The sequence below is a fragment of the Triturus cristatus genome, chromosome 10 (assembly GCF_964204655.1).
Source record: "Triturus cristatus chromosome 10, aTriCri1.1, whole genome shotgun sequence".
NCBI classification, from domain to species: Eukaryota; Metazoa; Chordata; class Amphibia; order Caudata; family Salamandridae; genus Triturus; species Triturus cristatus.
In genome coordinates, this window is record NC_140593.1 from 1,127,234,825 (window position 1) to 1,127,244,671 (window position 9,847).

A 9,847-nucleotide genomic window follows, 5' to 3' on the forward strand; every position below is an offset into this window, starting at 1 on the left:
TCTGGAGCTACAGTGCGCCCCCCCAGTTTATTGTTAATATGCCCCTCAGTTTACACAGTGGCGGCTGCTCCCCTAAGGCGGAGGAGCATTGCCTCACAGCTATTGCAGCTTCGAAAAAAAGAAAATGATAATAACAAGACTGTATTATGATTTTCTTTTTCTTTCGGAAGTCGGGCGGGGCACGCTTCCTGACACCAGAGCGGGGTAGGAGTGGTTTTCACTTTTCTAAGTGCACATGACAGTTTGGCCGGTCCTCTAGGAGCCATCTTGAAGGAATTAAATTTCACGGTGAGCACATGAGCAGATCACGTCTGTCATCTGTACATTGTGATGTGCTGCAACATGTGAGCCATTTTGTTGGTACTACTTGGATCGGTGATTCCCACACCAGCGGATCACGCAGGCACAGCAAGTCGAGACGTGCAGAGTGTGGTAATTATTTTGGAAATATCGCACAGTTGGTGATCCGCACACCTGTGGCTCACAAGTTTTGGTTTCAAGAAGTCAACAATAATCAGTGCGGTGATTTGCACACCAGCGGGTCATTGTCAGATTGTCGGTGATTTACACACCGCATACCAATTTTCAGGACTTCTAGGTGACGTGTGCTCAGTATTGTAGCTCATTTCTGTACTGCCTCAGCTGCCATTTAAGAGCTTCTCTTTGGAACATTGGAGGTACTTTGTTGTACTTTAAGAGTATAGTTATTGAACCACTATTTTTTAATTGTATGTGAGTTGTATTTACATACGGTTTATCAGTTAACATGCAGAATATTGCTCCACTGCCATTTTTACAGTCATCTCTGGGTGAAACTGCTATTAAATGGGAAAAACTGAAAAAAAATTTATAAGGTATGCCAGAGTTTGTGGGGTTACTTTGGGAGCAGAAAGGAAAGCTTCGCACTTATTACATTGCTTAGGTTCAGAGATTCAGGGAGTGTTTGACCATCTTCGGAATTAACAAATTGTGAGCGTGATGGGTTAAATGTGTTTGAAATTTATATAAAAGAAACTTGATAACTATTTTATGCCTAAAGTATCATCTATTTTGGAAAGATTTAAGTTTGGAAAGCACATGCAAGTGAAAGGAGAAACTGTGGAGGAATACATTACAGTGTGGCGGAAGTTAGCATCTTCTTGCAAGTTTTGGAATACGTTGGATGAGTGCATAAGGGATCAATTCATGTTAGGATGCAGTAATGAAAAGGTTAGAGATTAATTGTGGTCACGGGGTGATCCATCTTTGATGGAAATTATAAAATTAACCAAGAGATTGGAACATAGTTTAGCGTGTTTAGAAGTGATAAAGAAAAATTCCATTATGAATGACAATAGTTGTGCAAATTCAGCCATGTATAAGGCCCGCCCTGGTGTAGAAGAGTATGGTGGAAACAGTTTTAAGAATCAAAGCAAAATGAAATAATTTAAAGGAAATGTTTCAGGTGTGGGGAAGTAGGCCACATGGTCAACTACAAGAAATGTACAGGTTGGAAGTTCACTTATAAATTGTGATTACGCAAAGGCAATTTGAGTATATGTAGCAGGAGCAAAATAGAGAGGACAGAGTTAATGACATAATGGATGAGGAGGATTACTGTGAGTAGATTATACTACAAGTAACAAGTAAGCAGGGTGATGAGCCTCAAGATTATGTTTTGAATCAAGGGCAAAAGGATAAAATGCTTTTTGACTCAGGTGCCAAACTTACTATAATTTAGCAGGAAATGTTCCAAATAATATTAAAAACAAGGTGCACTTATTCAAAACAGATATCAGACCAACTTGTTATTGGGGTGAACCTATAAAATTGGTGGGATATTTTGATGGCATGTTGAAGTATTTTGGGAGGTTGGCTGAGGGGAATATATATGTGGCAAAGAAGGGAGATGCAGTAATAAGTTGGTTTAACCAACGTGTCTTAGGTCCCATTTTGGATCCAAATGTTTAACCCCTATTAGGTTGAGTGACTGAGTGGGGTTGAATGTTGTTAAAGAAAAGGAATGCGAAGCAGTTGGTGTCAATTCAAGATCTAAGTATGTGTTGGATGATGTTCAAGCGAAGATTGTGTGAAAGGAATATCTTGCAGTATTTCAGTATTCTTTGGGGTGCCTAAAGGGCTATTTCCTCAAGATTAATATTAAAGATGGGTCCAGTCCTTGTGTTGTCGATGTCAGAAAGGCTTAGCTTGAAGGTAAGGATGTTGTTGTTAAGGAGTTGAAGAAACTGGATGGTGCTGGTGTTATTGAAAAGGTGGAGGGCATGAAATGGTTATCCCCAGTGGTCATAGCAAGCAAACAGAGTGGAGATATTTGTTTATGTGTGGACCTCAGGGGGGTTGAATAAAACTGTGGTAGTTGACAAATTTCCTATACCAGGTATTCATGCGTTGGTGTGTAAGCTGGGTAATGCAAAGTGGTTTTCCACGCTTGATTTGGCCTCTGTATACCATCAAATCAGGCTGCATGAGGATTCTATGGATCTTACAGCTTTCATAACAATCGATGGTACGTACAGATTCAGGAGAATGCCATTTGGCCTGGTGTCAGTGGTGTCTGTTTTTCAGAGAGCGATGGATGGTATTTTGGGTGATCTCTCAGGAGTTAAAGTACGTCAGGATGATATACTGATTTTTGGGGACACTCATGAGTAACATGATGGCAGAATTCGCAAATTACTTAGTAGGATGCGTCATAAAGGTTGAACTCTTAAGGCTAAGAAGTGTAAGCTTCACAGGAACCAACTGGATTTTTGGGGACACACCTTGACAATTGGGCTGAAACCCAAGTTGGATTTTGTTTAAAGAATCAAAATAATGCTGGAGCCTCAATTTAATGAAGAGTCGGCATCTTTCTTAGGGCTTGTGGAATTTTATAGTAAGTTCATTGAGAGGTTTTCAGAAAAAACCTTTGAGTTAAGGGATTGGTGTCAAATTTAAGTGGGGCAAGAAGTGTATGGAGGCATTCGAGCAATTAATAGAAGAGTTACAAAATAAACAGGACTTAAAGAGTTATTGTCCCAGGTCTGATAATGTAATTTGTAATGATGCTAGAATGAAAGGGTTAGGCACAACATTTATACAGATTCAAGGAGGAGTTGAGAGAACCATAAGCTTCATTTCAGTAGCCCTTAAACCAGATGAAGTGAAATATTCTGTGATTGTGAGAGACAAGCACTAACGGTGTTTTGTGCTATCAAGAAGTTGAAGATTTTATTTGGAGAACAGGAATTTATGGTAAGGATGGATCATAAGCCACTTAAAGATATATTCCTAAAAATGGGGTGGACAATGTGTCTGGCCGAATTGAAAAGTGGGTTGTGGCTCTTCAAGAGTATGATTTTCAGATAATGCATGTGCTTCAAAAGAGTAATGATGTTGTGAATTGTTTATTCAGGATTGTCAGGGAAGGTGATGTAGAAGATGAGGATGTAGGAGATGACGAAAAGGTGTGCATATTGAATGATGGGGTAGTAGAAAAGAAGGAGTGGATGAAAGCGGTAGAATCAGCTAGGATTTTGCAGTGTGTTATTATTAAGTTAGAGAGAGGTTGGGGAGAGAAGAAATTGTTGGAGGAAGAAGAAAAATAATGTTGGTGTATTAGAGATGAGTTGTCTGTGGATGAAGGTGTTGTGTTCAGAGGAATGAGATTAATTCCCCCGGTTTCTTTAAGGAAAGGGCTGGTATGCATGGCTCATGAGGGTCACCAAGGAATTTCTAGGACTAAGGAGAGATTGTGGTTGAAATATTGGAGGCCAGCAATAGACAAGGAGATAAAGAGAGAGATTGCAAAGATCGTTGTTTGAGCGATAAATTGTGTAAAACTATGAAACAGACGATGGTGGTTAGAGAATTACCACAGAAGGCATAGGATGAGGTACCTGACGATACTTTGGGACCTCTCAATGGTGTAGTACAAGGACATTTATCATTGTATTGTTGGATCTGTATTCTATGTGGCTGGAGGTGAAAGTTATTGATGAGGTGTGTTGAAGGAAGGTCATGGAGTTTATGTTCTGAGATTTTTGCTGGAGAGGGTTTGCCAGAATCAGTTTTGTCTGATAATGGGGTAAAATTTGTTTCAAGAGAGATGGAGATGATTTTGAAGGAACGTGGTATTAAGTATACAAGGTCTGCCCTATACCACCCAGAAACTAATTGCACTGTTGAGAGAATGATTCGGACCATTAAGGAGGCCATACAGTTGGCAAGGGGGTCAGGAAGGGATTGGAGGAACTAAGTAATGAAAAGGGTTAAGATGTGTACTGTGATGCCTCATGGTACTACTGGCAGAACTCCCTCTGTGTTGTTTATGGGGAGGAGAGCTAATTTAGTGTTGTCACCGTTCTGGAATCAAGAATGTAAAAGTGAGAAGTTGGGTGTGGATGATGCGTAGAAAAGTAGGGTGAGTAAGAAAGTAGAGGAAAGGAAGAGTTATGTTGATAAGAAGAAAGCTGTGAAGGCATTCCATGTTGAAATGGGGGATGTTGTGAGGATTGAGGCTCCAGTTACTCATGAGTTGTATTCTAAGAACAGCAAACAGTTGAGAGTTAATGAATTGTTTAATAATGCGGTGAAGACTGAAGATGGACGTATTTGGAAGATGAATAGAGTAACTAAAATTAACAATGGTATCCTCAAAGAAAGGAATGAAGACGTTTTGGACAAGGCGAAACAGAATAAAACTGAGCAGAAGCCGATGAGTGGACTGTGCCGTAGCTGGAGTAGTCCTGCCAGGTTTAAGGATTTTGTAATGTACAGATAGTGTATTTATTGTAAAATATAAACTTTATTTTGTGTTATACGGTGTGTTGGTAAAGAAGGGAGATGAGTGGTATCCTGGTATCTAGGGATTGTATGCCTATCTTGGTAACAAGGGAACGTTAGTGTGGGTAGGGTCCACATGTGTTAGGATTCTTGTTGTAGAATCATGAGGGCAGTTGGAGATTAAATGTGGCTGGAGGTGAAGTTGTGGGTAGAGCACTTATATGGAAGTAAATCTTATTTGAAGAAGAACCTGCCTTCCTATGGTGATTGGACCATCCAAATGTTAGCGATCTGTATAAGGGAGCACCATAGAACTGTTAAAATGCACAATTCTGACTCTTTCCAAGACTTGAGCTATTTCCATGCTATTGACCCAAATGTTTACACTCAGTAACTGTATGCTGTATATTACTATGGGGGTATCACTAATGGCATCTGTGATGTCATCAATGATGTCATTTGATATACCATCAGTGATATCATCTAGAATGTCATTCAGAATGCCATGAGTGATGTCATTTGTGAGGTTATAAGTTGTCCATGGTGGGGCGGACGTTATAGTTAGGTCAGTAAACTATAACTGGTGAATTTCAGACTTTTTTGTTTTTTAAACATTAGCTTTAACGTTATTACAGCATGTAACTCTAACAGTAACATCCCTTAAACCTTTGTTTTTTTCACTGAAAACACATATATCTATCAAACAACAAAAGGAGCCACCAGGTAGGTATTGAATGCACGTTTCTTTAATGGGCTTCAGCAGAGCAAAAACAAAGCGTGTTTAAAAGTCCAAGACGCCCACTGGGGGAGGTCCATAGGTTATTAATTAGCAGCACGTTTGCCTGGAAATCTCGCTGCAACCTTGCCATTGATGAAAGGGAAACCTGAAACGTGTCTGGCAGAGGCTGCCTTGGACTTTTAAACACGCTTTGTTTTTGCTCTGCTGAAGCCCATTAAAGAAAAGTGCATTCAATACCTACCTGGTGGCTCCTTCCTCAAGGGTAACCTTTTGTTGTTTGAGATATATATATATGCAAGGATTTCCGTATTTCTGCCCAATTGACCTAAATAACGGGATGCGGCACACCAGAAGAAGAAGCACAAAGTTTATTGTGCACAAACCAAAGGGCAACGTGTTTCGGCATTAAGCCTTTGTCAAGCAATTTCCTGTACATTGATTACCCAAAGAAATACGACCAAATGTTAAACGACATAGAAAAAATACCTCCATATCGCGCGCCTCAGTGCTTATTCAAAATGTGACAATTGTCAAAAACACTGCATAAATTATATAAATAAATCAAACATTGGTAATTAGTTAATTACATTCAATTTCGTAAATTCATCATAATATTTTGCAGAGTAAGTGGCATCAAAAAAATATATATCGGAGCGCAGGCTCCGCTGACCGCTTTATGCTTGTCATATCAATTGTCACTGAATAAAGTTATCAGCGTCAAATAACAGCAACAGCTTTCTGTTAAAGCATAGTGATTTGTATATTCGTATCAAATATCTCCATTCTGTTGACCTGCGGTAGTATATTCAATCATGATAACACCTCGTAACTCTACCAATAATGACCACGCAATATGCGGTAAAATATACAATTCGTTATGTCAGTTTATGTGACAACCAATAAAGTTTTGTTGAGTTACGGCATTCTAGTATATGTAGGAGCGTAATCTTATCAAGCGCTTTTGTGGCACCCCTGCATTTATTGAAATAAATTAGAATGTCAGTATGGCGTATGTGAATGCGGATATTCCAATCAGACCAGTGTCTGTGTGGACGCGAGTATTGAGGTATAACCGAAATCTTTGTAGAAACTACATCATATAAGGTTGCCATTGCAACAGAATGGTAAGAAAATGTTCTAGGTCGATACTGGGCAAGTGCCCAATGACAAAATTATATGCTAAAACCTGTGCTGCATTAAACTTGTGTGGCATATGAGATGCACTAATGTGTCGTCTGATAGTTTTAGTGGGTGATTGAGACAGGAAGGTGGACCTTAGGTAAAGTGCTAAGCAATGGGAACTGTGAGTAGTGAATGTTCCAATATTAATAGTGATAAATGTGTAGAAAGTGAATAAAAGGAATGCGAAAGTTACGGACCTCAGGATCTATGGATAAGATACATAAGAAATTAATCCTCTAGTATTTGGATAGCGTGTCCGCAAATGCGAATAAACTAATTATGTGCCTGCCGAGCTTGGCTTATATAAGGATACCAATGCCCCAATGGCAAGGTCCATGTAAAAAAATGTGATGTGACACCTACTTGAACCCATTAAAAATACTGAAACTAGTGAGAGAGCAGTAGTATGTTGGTGGACATAACTTAGCAGCCTATATGGGTGGCAAGTTCCTCTCCCCCATTCAAGCCTTTCGGTATTTTGCAATCCCATTCTATTATACATTTGGACTCAAGAACCCTGAGGCTTTTCTCTCTGTTGCCGTCGCGTATGTGCGCTCAAATCTTATCAACCCCAAAGAAGAGTAAATGGTGAGCATTACTCTTGTGTTTCTCAGCAAAATGCCGCGCCACCGGATAGTTGAAATCCCGGTTCTTTACAGCTCGCAAATGCTGTAGTATGCATTGTTTCAGTGGTAGCTTTGTGCTGCCTACGTACCGGAGACCGCAAGGGCATTCACGCACGTACACAGCAAAATCACTGTTGCAGTTAATGTTTTGAGCAATTTTCTTAGTTCCACCTAGACTCGTCGCATACTCCTTGCAATTGTTGCCATTCTGACAGGCTTTACATGACCCACACGTAGTAAACCCAGCGGGGGCTTGTAACCAATGTGTATGTGCAGTGTCTGGTGGGTAGCTATGGACTAAACGGTCCCGCAATGATCTGGCTCATTTGTATGTTACTTGTGGGCTGTTGCCTACCCTGTTACCAATTATAGGATCTGCCACGAAAAGATTCCAGTGAGCTCTCATAGCTTTCTTGAGGGCCCATGCACCTCTGCTATAGGTGGTAATCATCCTAGGTACTTTATTGTCTTTTTGTGTACGTTTTTTGATTTTACTGGAGGATGGGTTGAATAATAGCTCATTCTGTGAGATGTTTCTAACCTTATTCTAAGCATTGTCTAGTACACCATCCTTGTAGCCTCTGTCCCTGAAACGTATTAAGATGTTATCTTGCTCTGTCTGGAAATCCTCATCAGTACTATAATTGCGGCGGGCCCACAGCACTTCCCCATAAGGGATGCTGTTAACCAGAGAGATAGGATGGTGGCTCGCCGCATGCAATACGGTATTTTCCGCTGTTTCTTTCTGAAACAAGCAAGTGGTAATCTTGTTCTGCTTGATCTCAACAATTGTATCCAAAAATTCACAATACTTTGTGTCAATTTTATGGGTAAATTTGAGATTTAAATTGTTTACACCTAACTCATGGATAAAGTCATTGGCCAGGGATTCAGACCCATCCCAGATCAGGAATAAGTCGTCGATATACCTGATCCATACAAGTATGTGATCGGTATATCGTTCAAATTTCTCTGTCCAGACCACCTGTTCCTTCCACCAACCCAGGAACAAGTTTGCCAGGCTGGGGGCAAAACAGGTGCCCATGGCTGTACCAGATTGTTGTCGGTACACTGATTTCTCAAAGAGAAAAATGTTCTGTTGCAGGCAAAACAGCATCATGGTCTCTAGCATCTCATTGTGTTTCCAAAGGCTAATGTGTCTACTTTTCAGAAAATACACACATGCAGATACACCTGTGGTCTGATCAATGCAAGTGTACAATGAACAAATGTCTAATGCTATCATACGATAACCTTCCTCCCACTGGACATCATGTATCCTTCGTAAAAAGTCAGCACTGTCCTTGCAGTACGACCTAAGATTTAGTACATATTGTGAAAGGAAATTGTCCAAAAAGATCGATGTGTTCTCTAACAGATCACCATTGGAGGAAACTATCGGGCGCCCTGGTGGATTTGTGGCGTCTTTGTGTATTTTTGTCAGAAAGTACAGGCAAGGAATCCGCGGTTTGTCATTCCTCAGAAATCTGTATGCCTCGATGTCGAGTAGGCCTTGAGGGTACCAATTAGATATGTGATCCTGGAATCTCTTTTTTGTTTCTTTGTATGTTTCCCATAGCAAGTTTCATCTGATAACTGCCTCATGGCTTCTGCTCTGTAGTTGACCATGTCAATGATGACAACATTGCCCCCCTTATCGGAGGGCTTGATGATAATGTTCGGATCTTTCTCTAAACCATTAATGGCTTGTCTCTGTTGTTTAGATAAATTGTCTCTTTTCGACTTTGTTGTGTTCCTGAGCATCTTTTTTAGTTCAATTATCAGTGCTGTACTGTATGCTTCAATGTTGTCGAGCGGAAATTGGGATTAAATTTAGATTTCATTTTTAAACCACTGTGACTGGTCTGAATGTTCGTGACTCCACAGGCTCCCAATATTTGAGAGATATCATCTCCTTGACTTTGATGGTTATTGACATCCAGATCATACATATCTTTTAATAAATCCATGTCTTGGATCTGTAGATTTGCATCCTCACCAAAGTTGTTGGAGTGCATTATGGCTTTGCTTGGTCCGATTCTGATATATATATATCCAGTCACTCCGTCGCTCCTCAGCATTCGTTTCACAATATATTTATTCAGGAGATTTCCGGCAAACCCAGTAATGTTACTTTGAATTTGCCCACTGGAGGGTGATGAACTGTGTTTTAATTTCATGTTTGGCTTCAGCAAACCCACTTGGGATAAAATGAAATGTGCAGGACTACTTATACCGACATGCACTTGTTATGATACTCACTTTAAGAGTGCTTGCAATCAATCTGCTGAACTGTCATGCATTTGCCCTGTAAGCAAGGACAGGGGAAGTCAAAAACGCGTCAGGCATCTGAAAATAAGAATTCTCTGATTATTGCTGGTTTTGCTGCATTCCCAAAAAAGTAATTGGAATTTGCTTCGGAGTGCACCTTGGACTGAGAAATGTTTTCATTGATGACAACACTGCATGGCTGGGGCATGAGTTATGGTTACTTTAGGGCACAAGTTACAGTTACTTGAGATAACTATAACTGGTG